Source organism: Camelus bactrianus, chromosome 9, assembly GCF_048773025.1.
Source record: "Camelus bactrianus isolate YW-2024 breed Bactrian camel chromosome 9, ASM4877302v1, whole genome shotgun sequence".
Taxonomy (NCBI): Eukaryota; Metazoa; Chordata; class Mammalia; order Artiodactyla; family Camelidae; genus Camelus; species Camelus bactrianus.
The window spans coordinates 48604971-48614559 of record NC_133547.1 but is presented as its reverse complement, the minus strand read 5'-3'; the positions used below and the strand labels follow the sequence as shown (position 1 = coordinate 48614559).

The window sequence follows — 9589 nt, the reverse complement described above, 5'->3', positions numbered from 1 at the left end:
GTCACTGGGCAAGGGCTGAAAGTGAACACACACAAGAGACTACAAAAATTATGTCACTAAACAGAGCCTATATTCAAATTAGCCCTTGAGTGCCACAGAAAAGGGGGTCAAAGGGGAAACAGAAGTTAATAAGCTTTGATTATGCTGGTGTAGAATCAAAACCAATAAGCTGATTAAACTGATGAAATAAAATTCATATTTTATGGCACAACAAGAAAAATTTAAACATAAAAATTTTCTTTGCCCATTTGGGCCTCCACCCCCCCCATTAATGTGTGCTGTGCATCTGCGTTAACCAGACCTCCTTAGGAGATAACCTTCCTTCTTAATCTTATAAGGGGCCAGGATGACCCTGACCCACTCCTCTCTGTGGGTGTGTAGTTCTGATTGTGTAAATTGTCAATAACACGTCACATGATGTATAACCCTTTGTCTCAAAAACTTATTTAACTGTGCTTTGACCTCTAGTGGGTGGAACAGTCCTCAGAGCTTTCTGAAAGACTATCTCTCGAGTTACAATCCTCAGGCTGGCTTGGGTTAAAATTTTCCATTTCTTTCTTAGATCGACTCTTGATTAATTTTTTTCATCTACAAAATCTGAAACTGAGACTGTCAACCTGTAAATTTCTAAATTTTGTGACAATGCAAGAAGATCTCAAGTGTCCTTCTCTGAAAGAGGAAACAATTTACATAGGTGAGTTCCACCTCTACCTGCCACACATTAAACACAGTATCATAATTAACTTCTTCATGGGAAACATTTCTCTCAGTGAGACTATGTTTACAAGTCATAGTTTCAGATAACAGGCATAAAATGATTAGCAAGCCAGAAAAACTAAAACTGAAAAGGTTTTCTCTTCTTTCTCTACTCTTGACACTGAGTTTCTGCTACGATGTTTGGAAACAGCTATGTGGTTCTGAAATGTCCTAACCAAATACTACACTGTGTTCTGATAATACCACTTGCTTAAGTAGCTTTATGGCCTTGGGGTTGATGCTTTTATTTTAATGTTTTAGCTTAATTAAATTAATACTAATTTAATATTTTAAACATTTTAATAATTTAGTATTAAGTGTCCTATTACATTTTGGATTGCTTAAAAATAAGAGACATGAGAAATTTTGATTGAATCAATCCAAATTTAAGCTACTAAAGAAATTTTCCAATGAAAACAGCTCAGGCTATAGCTGATGAAGGAATCCTGATTCCACCCAGGCACCTGTTTAAAAACACTGCTGGCTGAGACTGAGTAGGATAGATAATAGAGGAATAATCATTTTTGCATTTTAATTTTTGTAAATTTTAAGGATTCTGGATTTTCTGTGGGGTTTAATTTACAAGGAAGAGGAGAGCTAATCTCCCAACTTTATTTCTATCCTAGAAATTTGATAATGAAAAAGGTTAATATACAAATTTGAAATATCTTCTGATATAATTTGTGTCTTTCTCCTGACATTTTATTTCATTACATAATTTTTAATGTATTAGATTAGACAACATAACAGGTTAATAGTTTAACCTAGGAAATGGAACAGGAAATAGTAGGGACTATATTTTTTGGTGTTACAGTAGGGCTATGGAATTAATGAATGTACTAGCTTGACCTATTTCAGAGCTTCCTTAGCATTAAAAAAGTTAGCTATCCTCCTGTGGGTTTTGGAGTGGGGCCACATGAAGGTGCAGGAGAACTTATCCTGAGACTGCTATCTCCTCCCCAAGGAATAAAGCAAATCTCTGGTTTGACTTAATGGCAAAGCCCAAAGGGCTAAGAGAGCAAAAACCCAGATAATGCTAGGAAGAAGTTCTTTTGCCACAGTGCTCATCTTTCCATGATGGAGAAACTTCCATTCAGGCTCACTTTACAGTAATACTCCTTGTTCTTTCTCATCCCTTTCACTCATCATTCCTCCAGGAAGGAATGATTTATCTGAATTATAATTTTTTTTAATTTTGGGTTTTTTTAAAGTTTTAATAACAATGAATTCATTGTAGTTTTTTGCTTGCTTTAGTAACAATAAATTTATTTTAAAACAAGACTACAATATTTGTTATCAAGTACATTTTTAAAAAACCCAAAACAAGAAAGATTATTATTTTAAAAGCCTATATGATTACACCCATTGGGATGGCTACTATCAAAAACAAACAACCCAGAAAATAACCAGTGTTGGCAAAGATGTGGTAAAATTGGAACCCTTGTGTACTGCTAGTGGGAATGCAAAATGGTGCAGCCACAAAGGAAAACAGTATGGTGGCTCCTCAAAAAATTCAAAATAAAATGAGTATATCCAGCAATTCCACTTCTAGGTATACAATACCCAAAAGAACTGAAAGCAGGGTCTCAAGGAAATATTTTGCACCCATGTTCATAGCAGTATTATCCACAGTAGCCAAAAAGTGGAAGCAACCCAAGTGTCCATCCATAGGTAAATGAAGAAACAAAATGTAATAAATCAATATTACACCCACCCACACTGAGGAGAACAATCACCTTTACTCAGTTCACCAATTCAAATGCTAATCTCTTTCAGAAACACCCTCACAGACACACCCAGAAATAATGTTTAAACAGATCTCTGGGCATCCTGCGGCCTGAATAGAAAGCCTGAATAGAAGAAAAAGACAGAGGAAGGTTGAATCCTCTCTCTCTGCCTAACTGCTTGAGCTGAACCTTACACCAATCAGTGCTCTGGTTCTCAGGCCTTCAGACCCGGACTGGAATAAACCACTGGCTTCCCTGTATCTCCAGCTTGCAGATGGACATTCTAATAGGGATGTTGTAGTATCTCATCTTTGTTATATTTTGCAGTTACTATTGACATGATGTTGAGCATCTTTTCCTATGCATATTTACCGTCTGTATATCTTCCTTGGTGAGGTATCTGTCCAGATCTTTTGCCTATTTTTAATCTTTTAAAAAAAATCATTGAGTTCTAAGTGTTCTTTGTGTATTTTGGATAGCAGTTCTTTATCAGATACGTACTTTGCAAATACTTTCTCTCAGTTTGTAGTTTGTCTTCTCATTCTCTTGATAGTGCCTTTCACAGAGCAGAAGTTTTTAATAAAATGCATTTCAATCTATCAATTCTTCCTTTCATGGCTCATATCTATGTGTATGTAAAAAATCATCACCAAAATCAAGGTAATCTAGATTTTCTCTTATATTCTCTTATCTTCTAGTAGTTTTACAATTTTGCATTTACATTTATGTTTATGATCCATTTTGAGTTAATTTTTGTGAAAATTCTATATCTAGATTATTTTGCATGTGGGTGTCCTGTTGTTTCAGCACCTTTTGTTGGAAAGACTATCCTTTCTCCATTGATTTGTTTTTGCTCCTTTGCAAAAATTCAGCTGACTATATTTTGTAGGCCTATTTTTAGGCTATCCTGTTCCATTGATCTGTTCATCTACCAATGTCACACTGTCTTGATGACTCAGGTAATGTCAGTTCTCTGACTTTGTTCTTCCAGTTGGGTATTCTGGGTCTTTTGCCTCTGCATATAAACTTTAGAATCAATTTGTCAATATCCACAAAATAATTTGCTGATATGTTGATTGAGATTGTATTGAATTTGTAGATCAAGTTGGGAAGAAATGGCAACTTGACAATTGACTCTTCCTATCCATGAGCATGAAATATCTCTCCATTTACTTAGTTCTTCTTTGATTTCAGGTTTTTTTTTTTCAGTATATTCCCAGAATTGTGTAACCATCACTGCTATCTAATTTCAGAACCTTTTTATCACTCCCACAAAAAACCCCATAGCCATTATCACTCATCATTTCCATCCCCGTCATCTGCTCTCCCTCCTCTCAGCCCCTGGCAACCATTGATCTACTTTCTGTCTTTGTAGATTTGCTTATCCTGGACATTTCATATAAATGGAATCATACAATATATAGTCTTTTGTGTTTACTTTTTTTACTTAGCAAACATTTTTGAGGTTCCTTTACTTTGAGCCATGTCACAGTAATCCATTCACTTTTATTGATGAAAATACACTGTAGGGAAATACCACATTCTGTTTAACCAGTTGATAAACATTTGGAATTTTTGCATTTTTGGCCATTACGAACAATGCTGCCATAAAGATTCATGTACACACTTTTGAGTAGACATATGTTTTTAACTCTTTTTGGTGGATACATAGGAGTGGAATTTCTGGCCACATGGACGTTTAACTTTTTGAGAAACTGCCAAACTGTTTTAAAAAGTGAGCTACATGATTTTACATTATACACACAGACACAGACACAAACACACACACACACAAAATGCCTGTGGTGCAATTTGTGGTAAATGGAATCTGTATTCCATTTAATCTGGATAAATACAAACTACCTTCTTGACTTTTTTAGTTCATTCTTCAAAAAAAGTGGTTTAGAAATTATACAAATTTTATAAAAGTTCTGACAGCACTTAAATATCATCCATCATACACATCTGCTTCCCAGAGTGTTGAACCACTTTAGAGAGTCAACTGAGGCTTCTGTGCTATTGGTATTTTCAGGTTTTCTCAGCAGCATTTCCCATCTGTTTTCATAGGGCATATTGAAAAAAATCAAGTTAGCAACATACAACTTGCTAAAAACCCAAACTCAGTTGTAGTAATTTCAGCTGCGATTTTGCCATTTGTGGCAACAAAAATGATGGATATCAACAAAAATATACATTCTATCCCTGAAGTAATATAAAAATCTAATAATTTTACTTTTGGAGCAAAAACCTTCTCATAAACTGGGGTATATACAACACACAGTCAGAATGAGGAGACTAGTAAGAAAGGCATTGTATCAGACAAAATTTTAAAAAGTCAAATCCTCCACAAACTAGTATATTGTGATACAACTTCTTCCCAGCTAAAAGCTGGCAGAAAGAGAAGAGATGGAAGTCTATGACCTCCAGCCAGCAAACTGGAGGAAACAAAGGTGCTAAGATCCCTTCTGTTCCATCTCCCCACCCCTTAGGGCCTAGGTCCTCCTTTGCGTAGGGGTATATCCAGTAATAGGTGAGTATTTTTGAGAAGATGCTGGCCTCAGTACAGTTACATTTTAGTTTGTCTCTGCAGGGTGGTGAGGAGCCTGCCTACCTGCCTCTTGGGAGAAGGCCTGCCGTTTCCCAGCTTGATGGATAATTCTGCCTAATTTTGGGGTAAAATGTTCGTAAGACTTTTGGATCATCACGGATCTAAATCCATGTGCCCCACTTAGTTTGATCAGTAGTAAAAGTATTATTGTTATTTCTCTGTTTGGCTTCTATGTCTATTTTCCAATTTGTTATCAAGTTATAAGAGGAAGAAAGGATTGTTGTCTTGATCCTCTAAAGCTCCAACTCAAAGCTGCTGTTTTAATAGTCTCAAGAAGCAACGGGTTACATAAATATCATCTACCTAAAGTCTCTGAGGTAAGCCTCCTTAAAGAAATGGCACATAGAACTCTGGGTCTGACTCAGATTTCCAGAACCAGAGGCTCATACTCCCTAACAAAGTAGGAAGAAAAAGGTCCCATATCAGACGGTGATGGAGAGAGAGGATGGGCTAAGACGCTGGGAAGATGACTGCAAGAGACTGATGAACAAAAATTGTGTCTTTGGAAAGTAGAAAATTCACAAGAAAGAATGAGCAATAAGTTAGGCTGTGCCCTATTTTGTCACATTTAATATCACACTGGATTCGGTTTTTTGGCAGGTAGAGCTGAATAAATCAGGCCAATACATGTATTTTTCTTTTAACAAGGAAGGATAACAAAGACTAGTAATAACAAAGATCCGACTCTTAAGATTATAAAGAAAGTTGTTCACTAATTTCTGAAACAGTGGTTTGGGCAGAAAAGAATAAAGAAGTAGGAGCTGAAGGGCTGTAAGAGGAGGAATCCAAACAACAGTGGAAGTTGTTGACACAGTGGCAGCTAAGACAGGAAATTGTCATGGCTGCTAGGAACAACTCAATGAACTTGGACTCCACAGAAAGGGAGTGGGGCTGCAGGTCTGAGGGAAAATTTGGGTAGACACTCAGGAAAAAACAAACACCCAAGGCTTTTATTATTCCAGACTGAGGGAAAGCAATGGGGGTGGTGGACTGGGTGATAATGGGAGAGAGACAGAGCCAGGTAGAACGTAACCTCTACCAGCAAACAGCATGTTCCTTTTGTTCACCTTTGTATAATCCAGCTACTCCTGGCCAACTGAACAATAAATATTTGTTGACTAATTGGATGAATGAAGAGAATGAGGATGGATATGCCTTCACTTAGCACAGAACCAACTGTGAATTGTGCTGTATACAGTCAACGAAATATTGTCTCAATCCAAAAGCATGCCATTAATTCAGTTATTTATTCAATAAACATTAACTGAGCATTTGCTAGTTTCCAGGTACAGGATACTAGGCTCTGGGGAATAAAAAATCACTACCATTTCTGCTCTAAAAGGATTTGGAGGCTAATAGGGGAAGAAAGAAATCTGTTAAAATTTTGTTTTAAGTTCAATAACATATTTTAGGTGCTATCAAAACTACTGCAACTATCCTCACATCCCCACCATCCCGAACTCCAAGGGATGGACCAGCTGGGACTGGTCTCTGGCTGGCTTTCCTGACTAAGTAGGGAAACTGGACACACAGGATGAAAGGCAGTTTCATGAGGTAGCTTGCAGAAGGCAGCGAGTAGTTTTGCTAAGGCTCGATATCTGAAGCAGGGTATCTAAGGTAGTCATTATTTTAAACAGGGGCTTTGACATTACTTACAATGCGCACTTTGTTCGTTTTTCCTCCTTCCTCCCCCATATCTTTACTTTCACTTTAACGTCTGGACCGCCTGTGTGGAAGACACAGGTAGTCTGTCACTAAAGAATGAACAAGACAAATTACTGCCTTCTTGGAGTTCGCACCGTGAGAAGTTTCAGTCAGGGAAGATAATTTAAAATAATCACCAGTACAGACGGCGTCAGTACGTCCTGCTGAGGTCCAACCACGTCAGGGCCTGCGTGGAGCAGCTAACTGGAGGCGCGGCCGCAGGACGGGCTCCAGGGCGGGAGGCGGGGATTCCCTGCAGAAAGCCAATGGCCACCTGGAAATTAGAGCTTTGGAGACTGACTGGCATGAAAACTGACCAATCAGAACCTAATCTGGGGGGACCTGCAGAGGCAGAGCCCGGATAGTTTGGACGCTGTTAGGTAGAGGTGCAGGCTGAAGAGAGGTTACTCAGGGACTCTTCTCTTTACTACTCTGTAAGAAAGCGTTTCAGTTTTTAAATAACCGTTTCAGCCATACTAGTGCATATGGCTGGATATCAGCCCAGATACAGTGGCTGTCTATTTTTTTTTTGTCTGCCAAGAGCATCACCTCCTGAGAAATGCGTTTTCCGTTTTTGCAATGATGTAATTCAAACAGGAACTGCTATTTACTTGCAGACCTCTTCTCGTAAGCGACTGTGTTTGGTCTGGGGGTTGATATAGGCCAGGGGTTACTAGGACTGCTTTTTATTCATCTTCATTACCTAGTTTAGTGTCTGGCATATAATTAGCACTCAGGAATTGTTTAAAAAATAAATGGACACGAGCCTAACTATTGCTTCCTTTGATCTCACTTGTAAAATCTCTGCAACCCCCTCTAACTCTGCTTTAATGGAAAGTCTCATTCTGTTTTAGTAGCTTAATTTAAGTTGATTTAGATATGTGCTTTACTCGGTTTCTTTAAGTTTTGAAAAATTGCTGTTAGCTTTGATATTAAAATTTCTGTTTACCCCCCCCACCCCAGTACAACGCCTACAAGCTCCAAAATTCTTGAATTTGACCCGTTTCACAGAGGTGTTGTCAGATTTCAGACAGACAAAGAATGTACATAAGCTTTATCTGTTCTAAAGTTCTGAACAAATATTTGTTGATACCCCTTTTTCATTCAATGTAAAAGAGTTGAGAGCCTTCCGTGTATTGATAACAGTGTTCACAATTATTAACCAGTCCTGTATTGCCCAAAGGACCAAAGGGCAGGAGCTCAAAGGCAACATCTTCATGTGAATGAGATGATGCTGGTCAAGTCAGAAGCAAAAGTCACTCAGAATTCAGGTTTCCAGAGGTCTAAGTGTTGGGCAGTTTCAGACAGAGACAACTCTGGCCTTCTTCTGATGGCTGCTCAGTGACCTAAGAAGACACTGTCTTCTTTTCAGTGTGTCTAAAGGGTGTCAGAAACATCTAGGAGGAAAAAGGTAAGAGATGTGAGTGTGAATGTTGTTGTTTCAAGAAAGGGTTGCTCTAGGGTGACTCTGCATTTCCTTATTATTATTATCGTTTATCTGTGGAATCTAAAAAAAAAAAGACAAGAAACAGACAAATGAACATAAATACAGAAGAGAGGTAGACTCAGACATAGAGTGCAAACTTGTGGTTGCCAGGGAGGAGTTGGGTGGGAAGGGCCAGACTGGGAGTTTGAAATTTGTAGATACTGACAGGTAAATATAGAATAGATAAACAAGATTATACTGTATAGCAAAGGGAAATATATACAAGATCTTGTGGTAGCTCACGGTGAAAGGGAATGCGACAATGAATATATGTATGTTCATGTATAACTGAAAAATTGTGCTCTACACTGGAAGTTGACACAGCACTGTAAACTGACTATAACTCAATAAAATAAAATTTAAAAAAAAGAAAGGTTTGCTCCAGGGTGACTCTGCATATTATTATTATTATTATTATTATTATTATTATTATTATTATTATTATTATTATTATTATTTGGTTGTTACCAACAGAAACTAAGCAAAATTAGGCATGGGGGTTATTATAAACAAATAATGGAGGCTCATAGAATCCATGGGTGGGAATGTTTATGGGCCTAGAAACAGGAATTGGAAAGAAGGTGGGATTCTTGCTCAAAATTTTCTTCTCTGTGCATTCTTCTCTCTCTGCTTCTCTGATCTACATAGTTGTACCCTTAGTTAAAATATTTGCATTTTTAATTTCCCATTGCTGGAATTGTTCCGGCAGAGGCTGTATGACCATTTGAGGCTAAGGTAGAAGACATGTCCTTGTTGAGTGGGAGAAAGGGATATTAGATCAGGTTACATGGATAAGCTATTCCAAATGTAAGAGATTAGGATTTTACAAGCTTAGGCTCCCATATACACAAGGATTGCCTTTTATTTCACTTTATCACTGTCTCTGTTAATAGCACCATCAGTTTCTTTGCCTTATCTATATCCTAGTCCTTCATCTATTGTGTGGATTCAATCCTTAGGTCTTCCTCCCAAAATCCTTTCAAGAAATAATACTAATTTTCTTTTAATAGCTGTGGAGTTGTAAAAAATGTAACAAAAGCATGAGCTTTTTAAGTTAGCTAAGACAGAGTCATATCAGGATTAAGAGCATAGGTTTGAGAGTTCAACCTCAGCTCAAATCCCATTCCCATTCCCATTCCCACCTTGGAAAAATTATTCTCTGAGGCTTTTTCTCCAACAACAAAGTAGGGACCTAATATTAAATAACTTTACTAGTTGTTTGGTTAAATAACCAACATCCATAAAGCACTTAGCAGTGTTTCCATTAATGCAAACACCAATTAGCACTTAATAAGATGTAGTTATTAA

The 9589-nt window shown here is 37.5% G+C and overlaps 1 long non-coding RNA gene across 1 annotated transcript; it reads right to left on the bottom strand.

The window, feature by feature from the left end:
* Nucleotides 1-2126: 2126 nt before the first annotated feature.
* On the bottom strand, nt 2127-7041 carry LOC123612433 (uncharacterized). The gene is made up of 3 exons (XR_006719674.2): nt 6933-7041; nt 6748-6817; nt 2127-4538 (listed from the first exon to the last, which is right to left on the bottom strand). It is a non-coding gene; the product is annotated as an uncharacterized LOC123612433 (long non-coding RNA).
* Between the last annotated feature and the right edge of the window lie 2548 nt (nt 7042-9589).